Here is a 25,341-nt window from a genome sequence, read left to right as displayed (position 1 = left end):
TAGGATTGTGCAAGCATCAACAAGACAATACATTGACCCATTAGTTTTCCTTGCTGGGGATAATACTCAGTAAGGAAGAGCCCAGCTTTAGCCTCGGGCCCCAGTAGGAGTTTTGCAAGGTAGAAACTGAGAAAGGGAAGTAAGGAGGCTTAGGGGAAGCGGAGGCCAGTAGCTCTTCTGTAGAAGAGATAGCCATTTATGAACATTTGAAGTGCAGACTCAAAAGACAGCCATGTTCCTCTGTACAATGTCATATTAGCATTGCTTTACATGAAAGAGGCACTGAAGCAGATTCCTCCACAAACATTTGTCAAATGGGTGTTTCCCAGTGGTGCTGGTGTGTTATCACCTTGCAAGAGAAGTCACTGAGGAGGTCACCCCGTGTGAATTTAGCTGCCTTCTTTCATCTTTCAAGATGAAGGAGGAAAAAAATAAGTGAAAGATGTGAAAGAGGAAGAGTTAGGTCTCTTTTGATATTTGCTAGCTATATGTCTGCCATGAAAAAGTCAGTGCTTGTTAACACTTCCTACGTGGCGGGATGTGGCACACCACACTCCTCACCCCTCGCACAGAACAGGAAATCACTGATGACTGTGATGCTTTGCTGTTGGGGCTATCTCCCTCTAGTTATCTAAACTGTTATAAAATACATCAAGGTGAAGAAAGGCCCCATTTCATTTCAGCTGCATGCTAAATACTGCTCTGCTTCCTGTGCTCAAACACTATCTGTTGCTGCCTCTGAGTCCTCACCCTGAAGTAGTTGTATTTTAGTACTGAGTACTGCACTTCATAACATGTGAACAGCTACATGCCCTATACTCCCACGGCCAAAACTCTCCAATAGAGTTTCTTTTAAAGCAGTTCCTATCTTTGTGTTTGTAGATTACTTTGGGTACCATCTGGGAAAAAGTGTTCTTTGTGAAATTCTCCTTTATTCCCCTTGGGATATATATTTAAGGCAGGAGATGCTGAAGGATGTACTGGGGAGTGTAAAAGCAGCTTGAAGTAAAGATGTAGGAGGAAAAGTACTCAAGCTGTTTTTCTGCTTTTGCAATTGAAAAGAAACTCATGATATAGCAAATTTTAAACGACACAAGTAATTCTGCTGTCTACTTCAACATGGCACTATAGGCCAGCAACAGGGGGAGCAGCTGCTCAGCCATTGTATAATTGACATCACTCATAATGACCTTGTATTCATAATTAGGCTTCATGAGGATGGGTGGGGGGTGGGAGGGGAAAGACAAAAAGAACACCCTTAGAAAAGGTCAGAAACAACTGTACGGGTGAGCACATCGGAACACAATGAAGGCTGAATAAACCCTGCCTGTCCCAGGGCCCCGTGGGGGGTGAGATGTGGGTGCTTGCACTGGGAGGTGTTCCAGCTCTCTCTTGATGATGTTGAGCAGTTGAGCGCTGACATTTTAGGAGGAGGCCGGAGAAGTTTAGGTTAGAACACACTGATTTAAAAAAAGTTTTCCTAGGAACGAATGAGGAGGTTAATGCCAGGAACACCAAAACTAAAGCAAAGCACGCGTGGCCTGCTGCCTCCAGGTATAATCAGTGCTTAAGAAAAACATGCTGGTATGCACTGCATGTGGATATCTCCTTTATCACACATATTTGAGAGCTCAGACTTTGATTGCCACCTGAAACTGGCCACTGTGGTTTTCTTTCCCCACTCAGTGGGTTGTTTGTTTATGATCCTGAATTCTTTCCTGAAGCTCTTTGGAGTCCCATGTAACTTTTATCCATTTCTCTTTCTAGTAAAAATATATTTCAGGAAGTTCCATAATTGCACATGTCTATATGGTGAGGTTTGGCACACAGAACCTGATGTGAGGTTGGCTGCTTTTTCTTCCCTTTAACTTAAGATATTTAAATTGGGTTCCTCCACAGAGTCAAAAAACACATTCTGCTGGGTCACGTTGGAGCTTTGAATCACAGCTTTTGTCAAACGGGTAAGAAAAATGCATGGAGCTTTCTGCTACAAGTTGTCTTTACAGAAAATCCCACGGTATTGCTGTGTGTAGAGAATTAGCTCTTCAGTTTGCATTGAAGTTGTCTTGAGCTGTAAGTAGCCACAAACCTATAGATGGATGTGACAGTGCTCGGAGTCTACAGTACTTGGTGGTCCGGATTTCACTTGGGTTGTGCTCTGTTTAGACTGAACTGGCTGTTCAGGGAGGCGACTCCAATGCCTTTAATAAATAATATTCATGTGTGTTTGAGAAATGCCAATCATGCTTTGTAAGCTACTGACAAAATGTGAAGCTGGAGGAACACAGTTTTCTTCTGGATGAGTTTGTGTTGCATTCGTGGAGTGGGTTACGTGTTTACTGTGGAGCAGGGGATCGGAACCTTTTCCTTTCAGAGCTGCCTTGAAATCCCATTAAATGCCTGCTTTCATAAGGCTGATACTTAGTCAGAAGGTTTTTGATACCTTACAGAAGATGGATCCTGTCAAACTAAGCTTGGAATTGTGATGAAATTAAAAATAAGGTCAATAAAGATACTTGTGGTTTGAGACTCATGAAAAATATTTGTCTTGGTACTCATAACACTTAAGCTAGAATGATTCAAAATCAATGTGGCAGAGTAAAAGGATTAAACACTGGCTTGGAAGCAGATCCCAAAACGTCATTGTAAACAGGAAATCAGGACCGAGTGGGAGTATTTCTCATGGGGTCTCTGAGATTGCTTTGGGGCCCCAAATAACCGTTTTAGGAGCAGCCAAGCAGAAAACAGCGAGTCGGTGGTCGACATGGCACATGGCACAGAGCCTGCTTGGGGACACACAGTGACCTGGGCCACGCTGTGAGCTGGGCAGGCAAACGCTGTGCTCTCTGGAGTCACCTCAAGAGGAGAGGTCTGGCTCCAGCCAGCGTCCTTCTGCTGCGGCCATGTGCACACGGCTGCTGGTGCAGTCCAAGAGCACATGCTCCTCCAGGGAAAGGAGGAGAAACAGTGATAAAATATTTGAACCGCAGCTGTCCCTTATGAGAAGCATATTAATTAAACAGAAAACGCTGTCAGGGTGCCAGGGTTCCTGTCTGGCTTTCAGTCTGTATTATTAATAGAAGAGTCACTGGTACCAGGGTGGGCCTTTACCAGTTTTGGGTGAGATTGCACTGGAGAAGTTGAAATGCAGAGAAGTTGCTCATGGCATGTGAAGAATGAAGTGGTTGTGGGCAAGTATGCCTTGAGGTCCATGACCTCCTAGTCAGTGGAGGAAGGTCCCTTCTTTGGCTCCAGTGTATGTCAGGATTGAGACAAAATGGTGTTCGCTCCAACCAAACTTCCAGTTGTTTTCCTTACAGCCCTTTCCCTCTGTTTTTTGAGCTCAGAGAGGAGGCTGCTGCTCCTAGAGCGCTGCCTTCTGCTGCTGCTCTTCTGTTCACCCTCTCTGTACCGACTGGTCTGGTGGAGCTGAGATTTGGACAAAGGAGCAGAAGCTAAATGTGGCATCTGAAAGAATAAACAGTCTGGTTTAAATACTGCACAGGCTGTGGGGCTGAATTAATGCCATTCGTTGCAAGAAAGAAATGATAGTGGCGTGCATTTGCAGACCTGGATGTATCATAAATGTAGGTGAAAGGAAATAGCTACAGGACAGGAGGAGCTCCTCTAGATAAAATATAACAGTGCTTTGCTCTAGATAAAATATAACAGTGCTTCCATCAAAATAAATAAAATAGATGAAGCCTGCAATCATCCTTGCTCTCTGCTTATGCAGGGGACCAGTTCAGTGCTGGGATAGGCAATATCACCACAGAAAGTGTGATTCAGAGCAGAGAGACAGCTCAGGTTTGCTGACTTGAGATCTGGAGCAAGACTGAATGGGGCTATTTTGGGTGGAGAACAGCGGCAACATGGCCATGCATGTCCATACATTGCTCATAAATCTGTTGACTGAGTGGACTTGATTGCTACAACGGTGTCCTGTGCACATCCTCTGCCTGTTGGTAGGACCATCTCCCGCCTCACCTCCCCGTGCTGGCTGCCTGCAGAAGCTGATGGAGTTTGCATGGGCAGCACCACCCCTTGCCCACAGATGATGGGAATATTTCAGCCTTAGGAGTCCAGGCTGGGTTTCTAGGCCATATGAGGGCTTAATTCTGTTTAGTTTTGCTTTTAAATGGTGAAGAGGGGAAAAAAAACAGCTTCCAGAGAAAAATAAAACAACAGCTCAAGCTCCAGGAGCCAGATCTTAGCATGAGAACCCGACTCAGTGTGGGAGAGGGCTGTGTCAGATCACTGCATGCCCGAGGAGCAAGAATTCGCTGCCTGCCGAAAAGCCGCAGAGCTTAGACCCTATTTGAAAGAGTAACATCTTTGATATTAAAACAAACAAACAAACAAAAACACACACACAAAAATAACCAACAACCCCAAACCACCCAGCCAATAAAAAGCCTCAGACATACAGGATCCCATTCATGGTGGGAGGGATTTAGTGGAAGTATTTTCCTTCTTTAAGGTTTGGCACAGCCTTAAAGGAGTCTCTTTAAAAGCTTCCAGAGCTGATTGTAGTTTGGATTGTGTTTTAAATCACCCTTCCCCCACCATGTTTAGTGGGTCCTCAAACAAGTTCCCAGAATAAATTAGACATAACGGTAGCGGGATTTTTGTTATTATTATTTTCTTGAGAAGGAGGAAGGAATAAATGACACCAAATTCTGTAATGGAAAGAAAAATGAAAAAAAAAAAAAAAAGTGTGTATCGGAAACTGCTGCTGTGTGACTCATGCTGCCGGACAAACGGAACCTCACTCATCACTCCATCTTCATCCTCCTCCTCTGGTGAGAGAAAAAGTCTTGGAACAATATCAGCTCCCCCCCACACCCTGCTTCTTCTCCCGTGGCATCCGTACACAGGGAAATAGTCCAAGCCACAGCGATGGCTTCATGTGCTTCTTGGGGCAGGCATTTTTTTCTGTTTCAATAGCCAACTAGGAAAAGCCTCTGAGGTGACCTTGGAAAAATATATACACCAAAGGAAAAACTTGTGGAAGGGGAGGAAGGGAAGTCTTGGAGTCCTTGTGTGCTTTATGTTTGGAGGATTTTTTTTTTCCTTATATATTCTTCCAAATTTCCACTGAAATGAATTTGCAAGTTATTATTATATTTTTTTACAAGTGGGAAGAAGGGGGAGGATGCGCCATGCAAAAGGCAGAATGAGCTGGGCACAATTCCGACTTAAATAAACGCTGCGTCATAAAAGTATAAAGGGTAGTGCAGGGGGAAGGGTGGGATGCAAAAAATTGCTCTGTTTCTCTTCTGTTTGGAAGAGTAATTAGCATTTTTATGAAGCATATAAACTGTATACAAATATATTTTTATTGCCATAAAAATGGGGGGGAGTCTTTCTCTCTCCTGTTTTTTTTTTTCTTTCTTTCATAAAACATTTCTGCAAATGTTTGGCACTGCCTGCCAGAAAGCCACTTAAAATGTAGCTTTTTTGACTGCCAGCTCCAGCCAGCCCTGCCGTACGTACAAGGGCTATTAGCCAGCGGCAGTCCCTGCCCAGCAAATGCCTTTTCAGCTGTAGGGCAGTGGGGTTGAATGGGTAGATATGATGGCTCCACTCCACCTCACAAAAAGTCTTGCTTAAGGAGATGCCATGTTTTTCCAGCCTGTTGGTTCTTGTTGTTCATCAACAGGCTTAGCACTCCCTGCACCCCCAGCTTCTGAAGTGACTTGAGTTAGATTGTGCATGGTGTGAAAATGGCCATGAAGAGGTGTAATACTCTGTTCTTTCCATGCTTTTTGTGGTTGTGGTCAATCCCACGCAGTTTCTTTCAAGCCTCCCACTTTTCCCCTCATGTCTTCCCACCGTAACCCTTCCCAGCACCATATGCTGTCTACAGCCCAGGTTTGCACATTATACCATCTACAGAACTGGAAGATACCCCAGATGCTGGATAGAAGTGGTGCCAAGAGCAGAGAGTGGCGTGTGACAGCATTCAGGGTGGCCAGAAGCCACCTGAGGATGCAAAACAACAGCACTGGGCTACTTTGCTAAGCAATTCCTCATGGGGATGCAATAAGAGATGTTGCTGGTGGCAGCAGCTGCAAGTCCCTGGATGCCCTGCAGCTCATCCCTTGTGCTCCTTCCATCACCACCAGCCCTTCCCTGGGCTTCGCAGCCCATAGAATATTTCAGAGCCGGCTTCTCACCCCATCCCTGTGCTGCTCTGTGCACAGGTGGGACAGCAGCCAGCTCTGCTTCTGCACCCAAATGCCAAAGAGCAGACCAGAGAGAAGCACTGGGCTGCATTTCCCAGCTGAGGGCTGTGAGCAATTGCTGGACAATAAATGGCTTTCAGCTGGGCTGCATTAGCCATGGGTGGTGCTGCCCGGAGAGAAGGCTGCAGGGAGCAGCAGCTCTATTTAAAGCAGCCTCTGCCAGCTGCCTCTGGGCTATCAGCAGTGGTGGAAGCTGTGCCAAACTGGGATCATGGGTGCTCTCCTGTGTGCTGAGGTTCCCCAGGAGAGCAGTAATTCTGCTGGAAAGGCTCTTACTGTAAGTGTGAGGGTTCACCCACCTTTTCTTCCCCCACCTCTTCTCTTTCCCTCATTCCACAGGAAAGCAATCATAGTATCAAGTGTTTCCTAATAACTTTTTAGGTTGATGACTAATTTTTCAGCCATGCTGAATGAGGGGTAATAGTCAGATATTAAGCCCTGCTATGAAATAAGTCTCCAAGTGAAAAAAACTTCAGGGAAACTGTGCAGGAAAAGGAGGCTTTGGAAATATCCCAGTTTCAGGAAAGCCTTCATTGAGATCTTCTTTGCTTGGGCAGCTGAAACCAATCCATTGCCAGGTAGAAACCAATAAGAAAATGAGCTTTGGTGGAGTTAATGTTTGTGGCCTTGCCTTAGTGGCTATGGGCGGGAGACCTAAGCAGTTTTCTCTTAAAACCCTTATGCTGCCCTGGGGAAGGATATTAGATTGCAATCTAGACTTTGCAGACAGGCCCCAAATGAACTGGAAGGCTTGTGAAAAATGCAAGGAATAGATGTGGGTTTGGATCCCAAAATTCCCATTCCTAGCAAGGAGCCATCTGAGTGCTGCTTCGGAGGCTTTCAGCCCTGAATTGCTAGATGCTCCCTGTGGTGTCCCTGTTTGTGGTGCATCGTGGGCTCCAAGGCACTTTGTCGGGTATGACAAGCTCACTGCTTTGGGTTTATGGTGCCAAATGGGGACCGTAAGCTCCAGGCAGACCTGTGCTGTGCTCTCCAGCTGCAGTCTTCCGTGAAGATTTAGGATGGTGAGGGGGGAGTGAGAAAGAACAGGATGAAATCAGCTTTTTGTGTAAGTCAGCTGATGTGCTGTATAAAATGCAGGTCTAGGTTTTGAACCTAGAATTTTCTTTAATAACAAACCAGGGTCAATGAATGTAAAGCCCCATGCAGAGCCTTTTACTGTGTTAGTCATAGCTTGAATCCTTTATGTTCCCTCTTTTAATGGCAAGTATTATCTAGCATGCCTTGTTGTAGTGTGGTCTTTGGAGGGTGTGGAAGTTGGTAATGATGGTGCCTGAATGCTGTTCCAGAGATCACTGCTACAATTCACAGCAGATAATAGGAGCCACAGCCAGACAGATAATAGAACTGACTGAGATCCATTTATTGCTAAGAGACTGTCTGAATATTTGTACATAGCCTGAACCACTCCACCCTCCTTCATCACATTTCCCAGGAAAGAGGAGGGGGGGGGTAAACAAAACAAAACAAAACACAAGCCTAGGGCAAAATGGAGAGGAAGGGAGAGATTTTCAGCCTCTGATGCATTCATAGCATTTCTAATGGCCCGTGTCATAACTAAGCCAGAATGGTGTAGATAGCTAATGTATTTGCTGCCTGCCTGTACAAGTTGAGGTGTGGGAAGACCATGGAAAGCGGGTGGTGGACAGAGATGGGAGCTGCCCCCACCACTCTGAAGCCTAAGCTAACATCTGATCATGAAGCCATCTTCCCTCACAGGTAAACGAGCAGCATGATGGAAGGTTTCAGTGATGGGCTGCAGGCAAAGCCGAATTCAGGGATAATGGAAGAAGCCAGGCTAGAAAAGCTTGACCTAATTCCGAGAATTGCTACTTGAATTTTTCTTCACATGCTTGTAAGCTGCTTAGGCCTTGCAGAAGCTGGCTGGATAACATAATTTGTGTGCCAAAATGTACATCTGTCGTTCAAGTTACTTGGGGTTTTTGGTGTTTGACTGACCATCCACTTGCCTTTCCCTGTCCGGGAAGTATTGGCAGTTTTTAAGGAGTGGAAAAAGTTGGGGACTTTTTTGTTTGTTTTCCAGAGAATTTTCTAATGTGGTGTTTGTGTGTGTAGAAAGTAAACCACCTGTAGTTTGTATCCTTGATAGTAGCACTCTGTCTTTCAAGGGGGCCCATTGCTCTGCTAGCCTGCCTCTTATGCCTGGTGCTGGTTTTGTGTATTCAGTGTCAGCTGTTTCCAGGATGTTCTGGGTGAGGAGCAAGGAACACGTAATGACAGAAGTCCAACCCAGCAACAAAGACAATACTGATGACGCCACTTCTTCTTACTTCTCCTTCAAGGTGGTGGAGAGTAAGGAAGTTATGTGGTAGTGCTCCCAGCTCTGGGGAAGGACCCTGGTTTAGTGGGTTGAGGAGAGTAGCTTTGGTGTAGTTAACCGATGGTCACTATCGACTCATCACAGGAAGCCTGGCTGTGCTAATGGAACGCACCTCTCTGGGTGGGAGAGATGTATATGGACAGTGGCAAAGCAGACAGCTGAGTGCTTGATCACCCCTGGATACAGCAACTGCAATGCTGGGGAGTCCCAGTCTGCCCTGTGCTACTCTAGTCAGGGTGCCAAATGTGCAACCAGAAATCAAAGTCTACATCATAGGCTTCTTCTCCCACCCATCCCTTCTTTCACATTGGCTTTGGAGACCAGAGATCTGTAATATGAGGTATTGCACAAATCTGTAGCACAGCTCTGCAAAATTCCCAGTATCTTGAGTAAGTTAATGAAAGCATGTTGTTTTCCAGCTGGTTGGAAGAGATCTATGTCTTGGAGGGCCCTTCCTCTTGTGAGACTTCCCCTGGGAGGTTATATTGGAATAAAGCTTCTGCTAGCAGCAAATACTGGTCTTGAAGCGTTTCCCAAAGCTTTTGTGGAAGGAGGAGGGATGGGATTTCTCTTCTACACTGAAATTAAATGCTAGCATTTCGTGAGCTCTCCATTGGCCCTTTTTAACTGAAAGATCCTAACAGTACACTGGGAAGACTACTTTTTGTGTTTTTAGATGTTATAGGAGGGGCCAATTCAGGGCAGATGTTAAGAAAATTGGACTCCAATATTAAGAAATATGTTCATCTCAAAAGACACAGGTGAATTCCAAACTAGATTTGGGCTTTTGTAAGATGTTCTGTTACCCTAACTGAAATCTGTAGTTTAGGTAGCAGACATTCCCTGACTTCAAGATTAATTTATTGCATTCCTTCACATACAGTTTGCCTCACCAAAAGTCCTTCAGAGTTCCCACAACTCTTAATTTTAGGTCAAATAGGCATATATATTAAGGGAAAAGGAATGTCTTGAACTGTGCTCAAAAACAATGACTATGTAGTTTAAATATCACTTTGGATTAAAGAATTTCTATCCCAGAGGAACTTCAGCACTGATGCTGTGCATGACAAAGTATTACTAAGATGTTTTTCAAAGGCTGTACTGAGGCTCTCTGGAGGTTAGTGCTTTTCTTACCATATTTCAGAATGATGGTGGCCAAAATTTTTCCATACTAGGAGTTGGTCACTGGTCAGTCTTCACCACAGTGTCTGCATGAAATTACTGTGACTTGTGCTCCCAGATTACCGAGGCATTTTGGAAGTGTAACTGTTAGGCAGTTAAATCTAGGCTCAGGAAGAGCTTTAAGGGAAGAAAAAAGAACAACCCTATTTTCTTTAAAGTTTAAGAGCTGGCAGAGATTGAGGTTGCCTAACCCTCAAACAGATGGCTGGAGCTCAGACTGTGCTTTCCTAGTGGTCAGGAAAACCTGAGCTCTTGCTGCAGTTGTGCCTATAAATAAGTTGCAGACCACAGGCGAATTCTTACACCCTGCTTCTTTCATTGCAGAATGGGTGAATTGGTTATTGGAAGTGCAGCTGGTCCATCGTGTGTACCAAGGGCTGTCAGGACAGGCACATCCTACTTGGTCCTGTGGTGATTCTTTTTATCAGATTCTGAGTTCCTCAAACAAGGGAGATGAAGGGTGCTGGGGTAAATGAAGGGCATCTTCCCACGTAGTTTTTCAGTTCAACCTGAAGTGGCATGAAACAATCACAAGTCTTAATGAGTATTAGGTTTCTTGACAAAATGACTTCTTTTTTTTTCTAACACTGATAGCCATACTAAAATCCTTCTTCATGCACAAGGTCCTTTCTCGAAACTTACCCGCTTGCCCTGGACAGTCAACATACGCAGCTACAAGAGCAAAATGAGGTTCTATTGGCATTGCCATCACAAATACAAAACAAGGACAAAATTGTGGTTAAAATCCAAGACCTGAGCGTGAACTTGCCTGCAGAGATGATGCAGAATGCTTTGTAAAATATGGCTGCCTGGAGAGTTGGACATACCCCCCCAGAAACTTCCTTGGGTTTTATGCACAAGTTCCTCACTACAAAGGCTTTCACTTGTATTGTCTACCAAATGCACGTGCAGTTCAAAACCGAAGTATCTAAAGATCAGGTCCTCTAATTATGTTGGCCTGAAAGTAGGGATCTGTATTCCTTTTGTTCTGGATCAGACAAATGTCTCAAACGTGAAGAATAAGCAGAAAATATGATGAATTCCAAACATAATTGTGTTTTGTCTTCTGCCATCAATATAATAGCTATAAACTAGCACTTCTATGGCAAATGAGTTTGAATTTGCACTTTATGTCCACAATGATACTTACAGTTAGTGCATAAGGAATTAAGACCTGTGTGCATTATTCCATTCCACTTTAGTGTTACAGGTTTAATAGAGCAACACTTTAGGTCTTTTATCTCCTCTGCCTGTCCCTTCAGATAAGGCCCAAGACAGCAGACTAAAAGCTACCACTATCTAGTAAGCTGTGCAAGGGAAGATGGAGAGTGCGACGACTTATGAGTAAACAGCAAGGAAAATAGTCTATGATCAAAGCCTGCCTGAGGAGTTCCATGGTGGAACCCTCCGGTACACCAGTGTACACCAGGTCCTGTAACTTGTTTGTGCAATAGGGCCTAGTGTGACCCACTGAGCTGCTTGTCCACAGCCTCTGATTTCGTTCAGGTTTACTCCTTACTATGGTTTCCAGTTTTCAGCTCTAACTGGTCTGGGCACTGATGCGCTTTGCTGTTCAAATCCTACTGAATATCTTTCTATACTGAGAGAGGCAACCGTAACTCACCTGAACATACAGCACAGTCAGAACCTATGACGCAGTGAAGCTATAATGTCTGCCTCTGAAGGATACATAACTTTTACTGTATCCTGACTTCAGCCTCTGCATCATATCTGGATGAGGTGATTTGGCTTGCTGTAGTACTGGAGATATCTCACAGAGATCTTAGGATGAATCTTATTGAATACTGTGTAAAGCTGTGAGTAATAAGAGGCATTGCCTGTAACCTTACAGCTTTAAAGGAAAGATCCCAACCTCTTGCGTAAGAATATAATTCTACTGCCCAGTTCTTAAGGCCAGGGAAAGATTTCATGACCATGGGCAGGAGGTCTAGATCTTACTCTGTCTCTCTTCTGCTGCTGCCAGGGAGGGACAGGTTTAACAGACCATTGCTCTGATCTGTTTGGCACTTCTGACTTCCTATGTCTCCTCAGAGAGTGAACTTTAGGTTTGGTCCTCAGCTGAAAAACTACAGTGAGGGTCTCATTGCAAGCTTTGAGATTGATCAGCTACCAAATACAAAATAAAACCAGACCAAGGAAAATCAGAAAGCTGCTATTCAGGAAATATCCCTGGATAGGAAAGGAACTTTCCAGAGTGTAGCCTCAGATCTTCAGCTTCTAGTAATGGACCTGGTTCCATGTTCTGGGGAATTGTATGCTGGAAAAATGAACTCAAGCGTAAAGGAGAGAAAGAACTTAGTCATGGTAGCTTAAATTCTCTTCTTTCAAACCATGTGAAATGTCAGGAGAACAGGAAACTCTCCCAGGGGTAATCTCATCTGAGACTCTGTCTGTCTCTGAATTGACAAAGCCCCCAAGTAGTCTGATACCACAGGATGCAGATGTTTTAGTTCTGGCAAGTAGCATTAAACTGCAGGCCAAGATAATGCTAAAATTTTCCTTTTTTTTTTTTTTTGTACATGTTATTCTTAAAAAAAAAAAAAAAAGCAAGCTTACCCAGACTATAAGCCTTGTTTAGAAATATGAATGGGTGTATGTTCTCCTGCTGGCTTGGTAATTTGGTAAATGTTAACACAATGTAAATACAGTTTGGCATGGTGTTTATAAGGACATATGGGAACTATCATTTTAATGCAACCTAGTACTGGGTTTAGTGCTTCTGAAGGGCTTCTGCTTTGATTGTGTGTGAGTTAGACTGTAGTAGGAATGAATTATGAAAAGGAGCAAAAATGTGCATGTCTTGTAAACATGGCAACATTGAAAGACCCAGATAGACAGGTAAGTATTATTCAAAGCCAATACAAAAAAGAGCAAATCTAAGGTCAAATGGCAAAATCTTTGAAATGCAGGACTGAGTGTCTCTCTGTCTATTCACAGGAAGATTTGAGAATATTTGCCTGGCATGCTATAGGACATTGCTTGTCAGCCTAGACCTGTTCTGGCCCAGAAGAGAGCTGGGTTGCCAGTTACAGATCCTGCAATGAGCTCATGTGTTAACTGCTAGTGATTTGCTTGTGCAGCAGAAATGTTTGACATCTGTTGCCAGCCAGAAAAAAACCCACTAGGAATGTGAGTATGAAATGCACTGCCTGAATCAATGAATCAAAGTTGCCACAATCTTAATTTACTGCATATGGGATGTTCAGACCAGCAGGGTCATCCTGACCTTTGCTAATATAACATGTTGCAGAGCATCTCTCCATGTCCCATGACAAAAGATGTGCATGCATGCGAGGCAGAATGGCAGCAAAGGCTTCCCAGCGTTGCTGTGAGGATGTTGCCAGGAGAGGATGGCTAAATGATACTGAGGGTGTACCAGGCCCCAAGCTGTGAGGATGGTGGTGGGGGAAAGACAAAACTTGTTTACATAATGGTCGCTGCAGGACTTGGAGGAGGTTTCTTCCTGTCCCCAAATCTGGCAATTGGTCTAGCTTTGCATGGGTGAGGAAAAACAAACTGCTGAGCATGTGGAAGGCTTTTCAATTCTGGGAGGAATAGGTGAAATGCTTTGCGTGCCCAATCTTTTGGGTCAGAAGGAGAAAAACATCCCTTCTCATGGCCCCCATTGCAGTTGGAGCAAGTCAGAGAAAGGTCCATTACTCTATCTTTTGCCTGCAAGGGAAAAGAAGACATCATTAGGAAGGGTGACAACACAGGGTTTTCATTAGGCAAAAGGAAGGTTTCATGCAAAGCCAAGTTACTTTCATTGCTATGGAGGCTTCGCGGCACTCTGCTTCTCGGGTGTGGGCTCAGCCCCTGCATTGAGACTTGTTTATTCCAGAGCTCAGTGGGTTTCTGGGAAGTGCTGTAATAGCTGGGAGGAGATCCCATGGAGAGGGTGGATTCTTTCGGACACATGCTGTTTAACAATGCCACTGTCTGCAGAGGAACAGAAAATAAACAATGCAAAATCCCTGCCGTAAAACATGCAGTGTGCACAAACACCAAAGTATGAATAGCCTCTCAGAAAGTGGCTAGTGCCAAGCAGCCTTGCTGTTATTGTTTGTTGTAGCAGAGGAACTAAAACTAGCTCTTCAAAATAAGCCAATATTGGCTATTTGTAATGGGTTAATGGTTTTTTGCAACTGAAACTGAAGCATAATGGTTCCTGGTGAAGCAGGGGCAACATCTTTAGAAAGCAAGTTTGGAACCAGTGAAAACTGCAATGAATTAATTTCATTTTATTCAAACATCTCTGACAGGGAGAGCTAAGGGCCCTCTTTGAATAGCTGTTGCAATTGCATGTAATAAAAGCTGAGGGATCGTCTCTGAGGACTGATCATCTAAGCACCAGGAGAAAAGGAGCAGGTGAAAGCAGCTGGGTGGGAGCACAATGCAGCTACATACCCATAAAGGCCAAGAGCATGTGTTCGGGCTGAGGAGGTGCAGGGCACCTTGATGCTACCAGTTCTCTACTGTGTTTTTGTTTTTTGTATGCAGGCCAGTTGAGAGAAGATTGTTTGACTCTTCCATCTGCAAACTGTGGACAGTCTGTGGGGAATATGGGGAATCTGTGAATTTTGGAAAGCAGCTCCCTGAGCCTTTGACGTGGCCACTGAGAATTATATGTGGATTCTGGGGGAGGATTCCAGCTCTTTAGTGGTGAGCCTGTGCACACTCAGTGCCTAGGTGGTGGTGACTCTCGTTTACCCTATACTCATCCATCCCAACCATTTGCAAGGTCATTTCATGCCAAGAGGAGAGAAGCAATTGCTGTGTCTTTCTGAGTGAACGGGAGACAAGGGCTTTCCCCAGGGGAAACAAGTCGTTCATAAATGAGGTGAACAACACCTATGCTAATCGGAGTGGAGAACTGAGAGCAGCTTAGGCTGGGCTGTTGTCCCTGAGTAGAGATTCAGCAGACAAGGTGGGTTCCAGAAGGGCTCCGGAAAACAAGATGCTCAGAAGGGAACATTGTCTTCTGCATTTGGGGCCAGATTCCAGCTGGGGGGGATAGGGGGCGGGAGTTGAGATGCATTTTTAGGAACTGCTAGAGGGGCAGGGAGCAGTGAGATTGTGAATCCTATTTTCTATTCACAAATGCATCCTGTAGTGAAGATCAAGTCTGTCAGCTCTCATTCATTTTTGTGTGCTTTTATTTTTGTTTGTGATTATTTTCCCTCTTCAAACATGTGAGACCCATCAGCTGCGGCATCTCCTCCTCCATCCCTGTGGGCCAGTGCAGCCAAGCACAGTACAGAGTAAGTTGTGTGTCTGAGACATAAAACTGGATGTGGCCTTGATCTTGTGTTATACTTGAGTTAGATGTAACAGGCTGTTACAGATTTAACAGTAGGTGTAGCAGTCACCTCTTGCACCAGCTACTGACATTTTCAGCAAAGAATAGCCACTATGGGGACACTCAGGGATAAGTGAAACAAGATGCTTTTACCTGAACAGCAGCAATATAGCCCAGCCCTTCTGCATCAGCGGGCAATAAGTTCAGTGCAGTGACTCCTGGCAGGTTCTAAACTTGGCTATAAGAAGCTCTCCAGCCTTAGTGCTACACCTTAGCACTCTTCTGCTCCCTTCCTAGCAGCAGGCACTGTAGTGTATAAAGCTCTGAGAGTGACAATATAAAAGTGTTCTGCTGCTGTAGATGATTGGAGCTGTTCCTTAAGTCAGACAGTTATGACCTGGTGCAGGGTTACGCTTCTGCTGATGAATCCCAGTGAACATTATCCCAAGGCACATCCAATTGCTGCCAGGGTTTGTGCCTGTCTCGCCAAACCATGTCTGTATTGGCTTAATTGCAAACCAAGTCCTGAAATGAATAGCGCAAGAATCATGAGGACCCTTTTGGAAATGATCTGCAAGCACAGGAATGGATCATTTGTCCTGCAAGCTCTCTAGCAATAAAAAAAAGCAAATACCAGCCTGGAAATAGCTTGTCTTGATTCTTGGTCTTACTAGAGTGCGGATTAATACTGCTTGCCTTGCTGCAGTTTTGCTCTGAGCTTGCTATCAAAGAAAACCATCCACATATTTCAAGAAAACCATGGTAATCTGGAGCAATGTTCCTTTGAAATCATGCTAGACAAGCTTTTGAAAGCTCAGGAACTAAAGAGGTCTGGATGGACGAGAGAATCAAAAATCCTTTAGATGCAGATATTTCCAATTTATTCTTTTAGGTACCCCTTCCCTGAGTTATTAAACATGCCTGACAGTCTGCTGCTCAAAATACCTTGCAGAATTAAGGAAATTTGATCTGTTCTCAAGCACCAGGGAGGTGAGGCACAGGGAAACTAAAACCCACATTCTCAAAGGAATGTAGATTTGTAATTTGCACTGGAAACTGGTGAAGATAGAAGGATTTCCCTAAGGTTAGGGTTAAGCTGATTGACTTTTCTGGTATATAGGCATGTAATTGATTATCTTGGAGGCTCTGGGTTTAAGCATTTTCCTTAGATCATGTCTGTAGGGCAGGATGGAAATTAGCCGGTGTCTCCTGAGCCACAATCTTCCCTTGTCTGAGTCACTGCCACTGCCCATGATGGTGTTTCTTACCCTTGCCTCTGAATCTGCTGATTTAAGATTTGTGGGAGCCAGGTGGGAAAATACTCTGATTTTGGTAAACTTATTACGAGTCTCTCCTTTCAGACGCAAAATGCAAGACCCTTCTCTTGTTTTTCCTGTTACCACCTCCTTTTCAGCTGTGCAGTTTGCAGATTCTGGGCCAGCCTCTCCTTTCCTAACCTCTTGCGAACAGCCACGAATTTTTGAAAAGGGCCCTGCCTTGCCTTGCCAGCACTCCTTAATTTTGCCTTTCTTTCCTCCGTGCAAGCCACACTGAAGCTTTGCTATTCTCCACGAGGGGGAAAAAAAAAGTAGGTCATGGTGTCGTGTAAGGCAGCGCAGCATTAACAGGGAGGTAGGCGAGCGGAGCAAAAAGTCTGTCGGGCTGGGTAAGATGAATGACCAGCTGTGCGGGATAACCAGGGATGAAGGAATTGCTGGGGAGAGCAGGAGCCCAGGGTGGTGAGCGGGGCTGTGGATGCTCAACACGCCCTCGCCTGGCACAGGTGAGTCTTACTCCTTCCCATCCTGAAAAGCTCTCCTTGCTTTGTCGAGCATTGATGGCGTTTGTGGGTTTTATATATATACATATATATATATTTTTAATGTTTTATCTCCCTCCTCCTACAGTTCACCCCAAACAGCCAACGCAGAAAGCATGAGACGCGCATGGAAAATCACTCTCAGAAGTCCAAAAATCCTTCGTTGCATTTTTTATTTTAATTTTACTCTTTACACCCTGAATTTTATAGATTTATTAATCCCTTGGTTTATTTCATTTCTGTTTCACTCTTTGCAGAATTAACGTGAAAAGGGAAGAGGTTTCACATCCTCCAGCTCTCTTGACTCTCACTCAGCATTACTTGCTGAGCCTGGAATAGATCTGTGTGAAAGATGGATGCAAGCTGGGCCTTATCTCTGAAGCAGGATTTAAAGCCAGCCTAGTATTTAAGGAGAGAGAGAGAGATACAAGTCTGGAGATGTGTCTTATCCTTGTAAGCACCCCTAAATTTGGGGTGCTGTTCACAACTTGGTGTGGATGGTGATCTCCTCTGCTTGGCTAATTCAGAATATTAACCTATTTAAAAAAAAAAGTGGGGAGGGCGTAGGGGACAACCTCATAAGACAAAAGCATTTCACAACAATGCCTGCTGAGAGATTTTTGGGGTGCTAGTCTTCTTGCTGTACTCCTGTAGACACAGTTGTTGTCTTCATTTTCACAAGCCTGTTTATGGCATTGCTATTACAACTCAAAACAAATTCACTTTTAATTTGTCCTGGGTCGACACGTGCTGCAGCGCTGCCACTCCTCCAAAGCACATGCAGCAAGGATATGACCACTTACCTCTTCACCAGGTCAAAACTCTCAACCTCAGAACTGGGGTGGGAGCACACTGGGAGGAGGTGACCCTGGTTTAACAAGCCTTAAGCTTTTGAAGCCTAGAAATGAGGGTTCTTTTTGAATTTGAAGGGCATGATTGTTTCTCTAGTCCTGTTCACAGGAACTCAATCTATGTGTGTTGGGTTTGTTTTTCTAGAGGGCTCGCTTTTAAATCCTGCTCATAGCCTCCGTACTGTGACTGTAAAAGCCTCTTTGGCAACTTGAAGTAAACATTTTGTTGTACCCAGGGGCTGGGGGAGTCAGCTGTCAAGTTGATCAAGCTGAAATCATCTTTTTTTCACTCTTTCCAGGTAGCAAGCAGGCTGGTGGAGCACAGTTGAGCAGCCTTCTGGTGTTGTCAGCATCTGCTGCCTGAGCTGTACAGAAACTACTGCTAAAGTCCTATCTAAAAGATCCTTGACACCTCCATCTTCTCCTTTCTTCGACCAATTTATTTCTGCAGATGCTTAGGAATGCTGGTGAGTGGTGGAAGCAGTAGTCTCCGTCTAACCAGGGTTTTCTCCTGCTGCTGGTGCTGTAGGAGGGATTTTCGGATTAGTTTTAAAATAGTTCTGCCTAGAAAGAGCAGAGTTCAGGAGGATGGCATTAGCTAATATGCACAGGCCAGAGATCTGCAGCCAGCCTGTATCTGGTGGCTGGGCTGAACCACAGCACACAGAAAGCTTTGCCATTTGGGGTGAGAGTCTCAGCAGTGTCAAGGGCCAATTATCCCTTCCCTGTTAAAAATAAGTGTCCTGTTTACTGTCTGAACTGACTTAAAATTTCAGCGTTAGCCCACGTTTTTAAAAAATCTTGGTTCCAAGGATCTTTTAATACTCTGTGGGCATTAACAAGACTTGATGATGCTCCTAGGAGGCTGCTTGGTAAATAGGATTAAACTTACTTAAGTAAAAGGGGACACGAGGGGTGAGGAGATGTAACTGTCCATCTCTGTCCGCATGCTGGCATTCCTGGCTTCTGCTGCCGTGCTTGATGCTTTGTACCTCCCCTCATAATGTCTCTGCTTGCCCTTGAGTTACCAGCATGATTTATTAGAGGAAACTGGATCAGCACATGGTGCTTACCTTCATAAGCTGCTGTTGCTTCTTCTCTCCACTGGGTGTGAGCTTGGAAAATAGTTTGAAACAGAAGCATAAAATGGACTTTGAAATGCATTAGCTCAGCTGGAGTTTCCAGAACCTTTGTGTGTATTTTGCAAGCAGAATATCCTGACTTTCAACTTGCAGTGTTTAGAAGCACAGCATGGTTATGTGGCTGTTCCAATCAGGATACTGAAAAGGTTTACCCAGAACCAAGAATTGTGGTGTAATGTTCATCCTAGTACCTTCAATTATTAATCCAACAAATTTAAGAGACTGGTTGATGCCACTTTGTTTCCAATCTACTGTTCCCAGTGATCAGGAATTCTCCTAATATTCAGGGCTTCAGCACTTCAGAGGACTCTTGTGCCAAATTTGCGCTCTCTACTAATTTCTTTCTTTTCTTACTCTTTAAATGTTAGGAGTTGCAACAAAGCCTGCCATCAGCTGTTGGATTGGATTCTAAATACTGACCCACTTTCAAATTTTGCAATTGGTTCATGTGTTGGTTTGGCTGAATTGAGGTGATTTTCCATATAGTTAGTAAATGTTCTTCTTGGTAGCTATCATGGTCTTTTGGTTTAGATTTACTTCGAGAATAGTAAGATAGAAACCTGGGATAAGGTTAATATTTTCTTCCAGTAGTTTTTCCAGTGCTTGTGAATCTATACAAAAAGAATGTAAGAACTCATTGATACCTTGGCTGTTGCCAAGGGGATGAAGGACTTTTCAACTGTCCAGCTGCCAGGTCCAAAATAGTACTTGGGAGGGAACAGAATGAGACAGCATCTTAAACCAACATCCAGATTGATCAATGAAGTGTTCCATACTATGAACATCACACTCCATGTATAAGCAGGAAGTTGCTGGAGATGTCCCTTCTTCTTTGGTCACCATCTGTGAAGGGTTTTGCTCCCATGATTTCCCTATGCCTGCCATGATCTTCACTTTTTTTTTTACTGGACTCACTGTGCTTGCAATGTCCACCCTCTGGAGTTCATTGCTGGGAGTGCATGTTCCAGCAGCTAAGTATTGTTTTGTATCATTTCTTTTATTATTGTTCTATTAAATCTGTTTCTATTTCAACCCACAAGTCTTTCCTCCTTTTCTCTTCCTTCCCCTCAAGGAAGGAAGGGCAAGAGAGCAGCTGTTTACTGTTTTAGCTGCAGCCCAGGGCTAAACGGTAACAGTTCCACTTATTACAATGGGTGGAACTAATTCTCTGGATCCAAGTACAATTAGATGAATCTAGATCATAATTCTGGGTGTTGCACCCAAAAAAAATATGAAATTCATTTCCCTTTATCTTCTAGTTCTATTGAATAACAACAGTCCAGTACTAGCCTTTCCTGTTCAAAATCTGTTACGAGCCACCTCAAAGGCCAATGAAGCCTACGATGAAAGAGCATGACAACCTGTGAGGGAACAGCATGTCTTCACAAACCCGCAGAACCAAAGTGGTTGGGGAAGGTGGCAATACATGCCTCAGGGAACTTGCCAACAATCCTTTTTTAGCTTTTGTATTTTAGCCCATACTAGATTGTTTTGATTACCTGTTTTGACTCTCCCTGTTGTGAAGTGCATGGCAATTATTCTGTACTTTTTTTCTTTAGACAGCAGCTTAACTGTTGCTTTTTCCTGCAGAAGTGGTGCAGGTCCCGTGGTAGTCAGTGTTGGGATGAGTCTGAGGCCACTACTTGTGTGCTGATGTGGAAAGAGCAAAAGGCTGCTAAATATGGAGTCTGGGCTTAGAGACAGCTCCTCTGACAACTACCCCAGCACAAACCAGAACACAATGCTGCCATCTCTGTAGTATGGAAAAGAGCTTACCTCTGTTTCAGTAGCATCACTCTGTCAGCATGGTGTCGAAATTTTGAGTATCCTAGAACTTTTAAGTTAGTTGCTGTCCTGCTAAAATAAAAACCTGAGCTCATGAGTGACCCTACGGTGAGACTGTTGAATGACTTGTTTGCTTTTGGGAACCAATTCATAAAATAGACCCAGAGGAAACCACCAAGAACACATGCTATTCATAATAATGTCTCCAGAGAATAGCTCGTTTCTTTTTCTCTTCCAATGGTATTGTCGGCCTTCAATGTACTTTAAAAAAGACCTGGCACAGAGAGTACAGATAAGTTAACGAAAGGATGATGGCTTCTAGTGAAACCCTCTTTTAAATTTGGATTCTTTTTAGCTTCCCTTACTGTAGTTTTGAAGATCTTTTCCTGCTTGCTCCAGAAGATAACATCTGGAGTTGCTATGTAGTTGCAGTAGAATGAACAAATACTAGACTTATGAAGAACTATGAGTACTCATGTAGTGTCAGGAGAGCCAGCTATAATTCTTTTACTCTACACAGTTCTGGGGAAACAGCTGGAGCATTGTGTACAGTTCGCTGGGTACATAGAAGGAAGAGATTGACAATGGGGAGGATGCCAAAGGAAAAAAGGGAGAACAATTGTAGATCTTCAGAGCATAACCTCAAAACAAGGGGAGGAAAAAAACCCGACTAATCTGGAATTAAAATGAGCACAACAGAATTTTCAAAATATGTAGAAAGACTCATGCAAACACGTGGGAAAGACACTGTTCTCTATCTCCATTGCTATAGCATGGGGAATAATACACTTACATTGTAACAAGAAAGAGCCAGGCAGGACACTTTGCAGTGGTAAAGATATTGATGCAGCAGTTTGAAGTATCTGGGAATGTGATAGGATTCCTGGTCACTAGAATTCTTTTAAAACTAGGTTAGTCAAACCTTAAAAACAACATATGTCATACTCAGCTACCAGAAATGACCAATTCTTGCTTAGGATGCCTTCTAATAACTGTCTAATGCATCCTTCAAACTTTTACAGTCGTGGGAAACATATCCGCACTATCTTTGCAAACCTTAAGTCCTAGAATAGAAGAAAATGCTTTATTTTAAAATAAACTAACTCCTTTATTGACTTCAGCAAATTTTGGTTTATGCTTGCTGATCCCACAGAGAGACAGGAAACCAGGCACAGATACCTGGGGAGTTGATGCCCGAGACCTGAGCTGGGATGGGTGCTTTGAAATCATGTAAGAGAAAGCAGAGTTACTTAGTCAGAATGTAATTCTCATGGTGTCCAGTCCTCCTCAGCCCCAGGGGGAAATATTAGCTGGTTTTCCCAACATTGATGCTTATTGCACCATGAAATATTTTTTCTCTCTGGGAGATATTTATAAGTGAATTGGACACAGTACTGGAAATTGCAGAGTCCTGTACACTTCAGAGACAACAAGTTACGTACAATCAGGGCATTCAAACTGGGTTCTGTTTCCTACATTTTCACTGATCTATTGTGCGCTTATGTTGATTTTATTTTGAGATCTGCTATTGAGGAGAGCAAGAAGTGCTGATATACTCTGACTGTAGGGTCTGAAGCAGCATCGGACCTAGTTCTGCTCCTGCTTTCTGGTCTCAAGCCAGTATTTCAGATACTCTGTGTGTGTGCAATTAAGCAACAGTGGTGCTAAAGCAATAGACTTCAGCACATAAATACCTGTGCTTGAAAGTTAGTAGTTCAAGTCTTCAACAAAACGGTGAGGCAGCAATTAGTCTCAGGTGCTTGGGCAAAGTGCTTATATGTCAGCTGGTTCCCTGTTGTTTTGCTTTTAGAAGGCAGCATGGCATCTGTAACAGCTGTATAGGGGGTTATTTTCACCATGCAGCGATAGAAGAGGCAGCAGTATAATGAGAATGGTGACTTGTATATTAGCCTGAAGTTAATCTCAAACTCCTGTTTGCTCAGAAGGTAGCAATGCCTGGTCTTTTGCATTACCTACAGAAATACTTCTGTAGGTATTGCAAAAGACCTATATCTCTCCAAAAGCTTACCCAGAGCCCTGCTCCAAGAACGTTTTTCCAAGTGGCACAGAAGGGATGCAATCTGGTATGATCTGGCTCCATTTTTAATGTTTTTCAGAGAATAGCTTAAAATTGGTTGGGGATTTTTTTTTTTTATGATGCTTATTATTCTCATGTAGAATACTACACCCTGAAGCGTACTGTTTTGATTATTGTCTTGGCTAACCAAGCGAGACTACTTACTTTGGTGTTAGTATGTCCTTTCCAGATTGCAGCCAGCAGCAGGACTGCAGGCTTGCCTTGACTTCTGAGTCTGCACCCCGATATACTCAAGTTCTGAAGACATGTAAACCAGGGTCTAGATGCATGCATCAGGAAAAATTTTTGTAACACTCCAAATACTCCTGAATCGGTTGCTCAAAATCAGAGGTCAGAATTTAGGCTGATGGTGGGATTTCCTTTACGTATGGCTGGGAATAAAATGTGAATGGATCTGAAGGGACTCTGAAAAGCAGTAACCTGATTTATTCTAGTGTTCCCATTTGGGAAAGGCAAAGCCATGAAGCCCACCAGAGAGTCTTTTTTGGTTGTTTCCTGTGCTTGCAGATCCAGTGCTACTGGGTATTTAATTTATTTGCCTGGTTTGGGCTATTTTTTTATTTTATTTTTTTTAATTCTAGCTTCTCACAGCTTCATTAGTCTCTGATTTGGGTCTAATCAATCCTTACAGTCTTGCAACTTTCAGCTGTCTTTCTTACAAATCTGTAATGCAGGGATAGAAGAATCTCCAGGACATTTTTTCTAGCTCAGCATGAACACCGTACCAATAATATCATCTGAATGTGACCTTGTTAGCTCAGTATACACAGGGTAGATATTTTTCTTGTAACTGCCAAATACATTACTTGTTATTAATGAGACATATGCTGTATAAAACAGCACCATTACATTTTTCCCAGCTGCAAGCTTTACTGTGACGTTAACCTACACACCATAGGATTTGGGGAGAGCTTCAAGGCTTTGAATAAAATTTCAGAAGCAAATGATCCTGTAGCTTGATGCTAATATTGTATGACACCTCATAGGCATTGTATCAACAGCTCATGAGCAAAGTTCTGAATTTGTGCAGTAAGTACAAGCATCCTTCTTAGTGTCATGATTTGTTTCTTGTGGGAGTTGCCAGAAGCCAAGCTAAGCCTGCTATTTCCAAAACCATCAGGCACAAATTAATGAATCAACAGGGTAAATAACCCACTGCTTATTTCCTGAAACAAAGAGCACCTGTAATGCGGAGAGGGCAGCTGCCTGGCAGGAGGCTGGTGGTGCTTGTAGACATATAGGAATGTTGGGACTGGGAAGAGAACTAGGGACAAGTGGATACACAGAGCCAAGTATAAGTGTGGTTTGGGCTATGAGACCTTTTTGTCAGGTGTTGGTGGTTCTTCAATGCCTCTTTTCAGTTCCTTGATAATAAGCTCATGTTCATGTGGGATCTGACCTTAGAGGAGGTTAACGTTTCTGCTGAAGAAAGCCAAGTCACACTCCTTTCAATCGTGGATGTTTGCTGTTGCTTGCCAGGTTGTTTCTATTTGTGTTGTCCTTTGGGTGTGATGCCTGTGAGGTGGGAATTGCCTTAAGCTTGGTTTGTTTGGTGGGAGAATGGAGGCCTGTTTATCAGGTACGTTCTCTTCTGAACTTCTTCAGCTTTTGCCATCTTGGCCCCGGCTCTCAGGCTGAAGAGACAGGTGTGAAGTGAGGTGAGCTATAAAAAACAAAACAACAACAAAAGCCCAAAAACATGTGGGAGGAGGAGATTTGCTGCCAAGCCTGGGTGGCATAGAAGACATTGAGGGTCTGGACCTGTATTTCTGCTGAGGACCTGCATGTGCCTCTTGGCAATGCCGTAGCAGGTAGCTGGAGGGCAGAATCTCTCACGTAGGAGTCCACTGGCTATGCCTGGGGTGGAAGAGGCTGTTTCTCTGCTTGCATTTAGGGATTTAGTTTGCCTAGAGCAGAACAGATAACACGTGAGCCGCATCACCAGCTGCCACACACCAGCTCCTCCTCTCTGAGCAGGCTGCCAGACTGGAGCTTTCTTGTTAAATGGGCATGAAGGTCATGCTTGAAATCAATCCTGTGCTTGAACTGCAGCCCTTACATTTGCAAGATGTTGCCTCCTTGCAGTACCCCAAGGAGTACCCATGGACACAAGCATCTTTAATTTTGACACTGCACAGTGTTGGCATAAGAGAAGTGATTTCCCTTCTTGGAGACTTTTTGCTCTAGCAGTATCAGAGCTGAGACCATGTCAACTTTTATATGTGTTTGAGCTGTTTTGAGAGGAGGGTCCTCTAAGTTCCCATCCTTCCTTTGGAGAAGTGGAAGTTGTTTAAACAACTGACTCAGTTTATCTGGCTGTAAGATGCAGATGGGAAATGTTGTATTTCTGGATAACGAATGGGATTTTTCAGTTTGGGAAAACTGATAAAAACTGATAACACATTTCAAAAAAAGTGGGATATTAGAAACAGTGATATGAAGGTCAATGAGGAAACTCGCGTTCAGTCTTTGACCCTCCATAAGATGCTGTAGCCATGCAGTCATCTTCAGTCTGATGGTACAGAAGAAGGCAA

At 43.8% G+C, this 25,341-nt stretch overlaps 1 long non-coding RNA gene across 4 annotated transcripts in view; it reads left to right on the top strand.

Annotated features, from left to right (window-relative positions):
• The window catches only part of LOC139828606 (uncharacterized), a 104,817-nt gene that overhangs the window by 2,196 nt on the left and 77,280 nt on the right, over nt 1-25,341 (top strand). For all 4 annotated transcript variants that reach the window (XR_011740411.1, XR_011740410.1, XR_011740408.1 and 1 more), the window contains exon 2: nt 18,082-18,249. This is a non-coding gene — a long non-coding RNA (uncharacterized lncRNA). The remainder of the gene's footprint in view (nt 1-18,081; nt 18,250-25,341) is intronic.

The sequence above is a fragment of the Patagioenas fasciata genome, chromosome 9, assembly GCF_037038585.1.
Source record: "Patagioenas fasciata isolate bPatFas1 chromosome 9, bPatFas1.hap1, whole genome shotgun sequence".
Lineage (NCBI taxonomy): Eukaryota > Metazoa > Chordata > Aves > Columbiformes > Columbidae > Patagioenas > Patagioenas fasciata.
The sequence above is the reverse complement of the archived record's forward strand: the minus strand, read 5'-3'. Positions and strand labels throughout refer to the sequence as shown.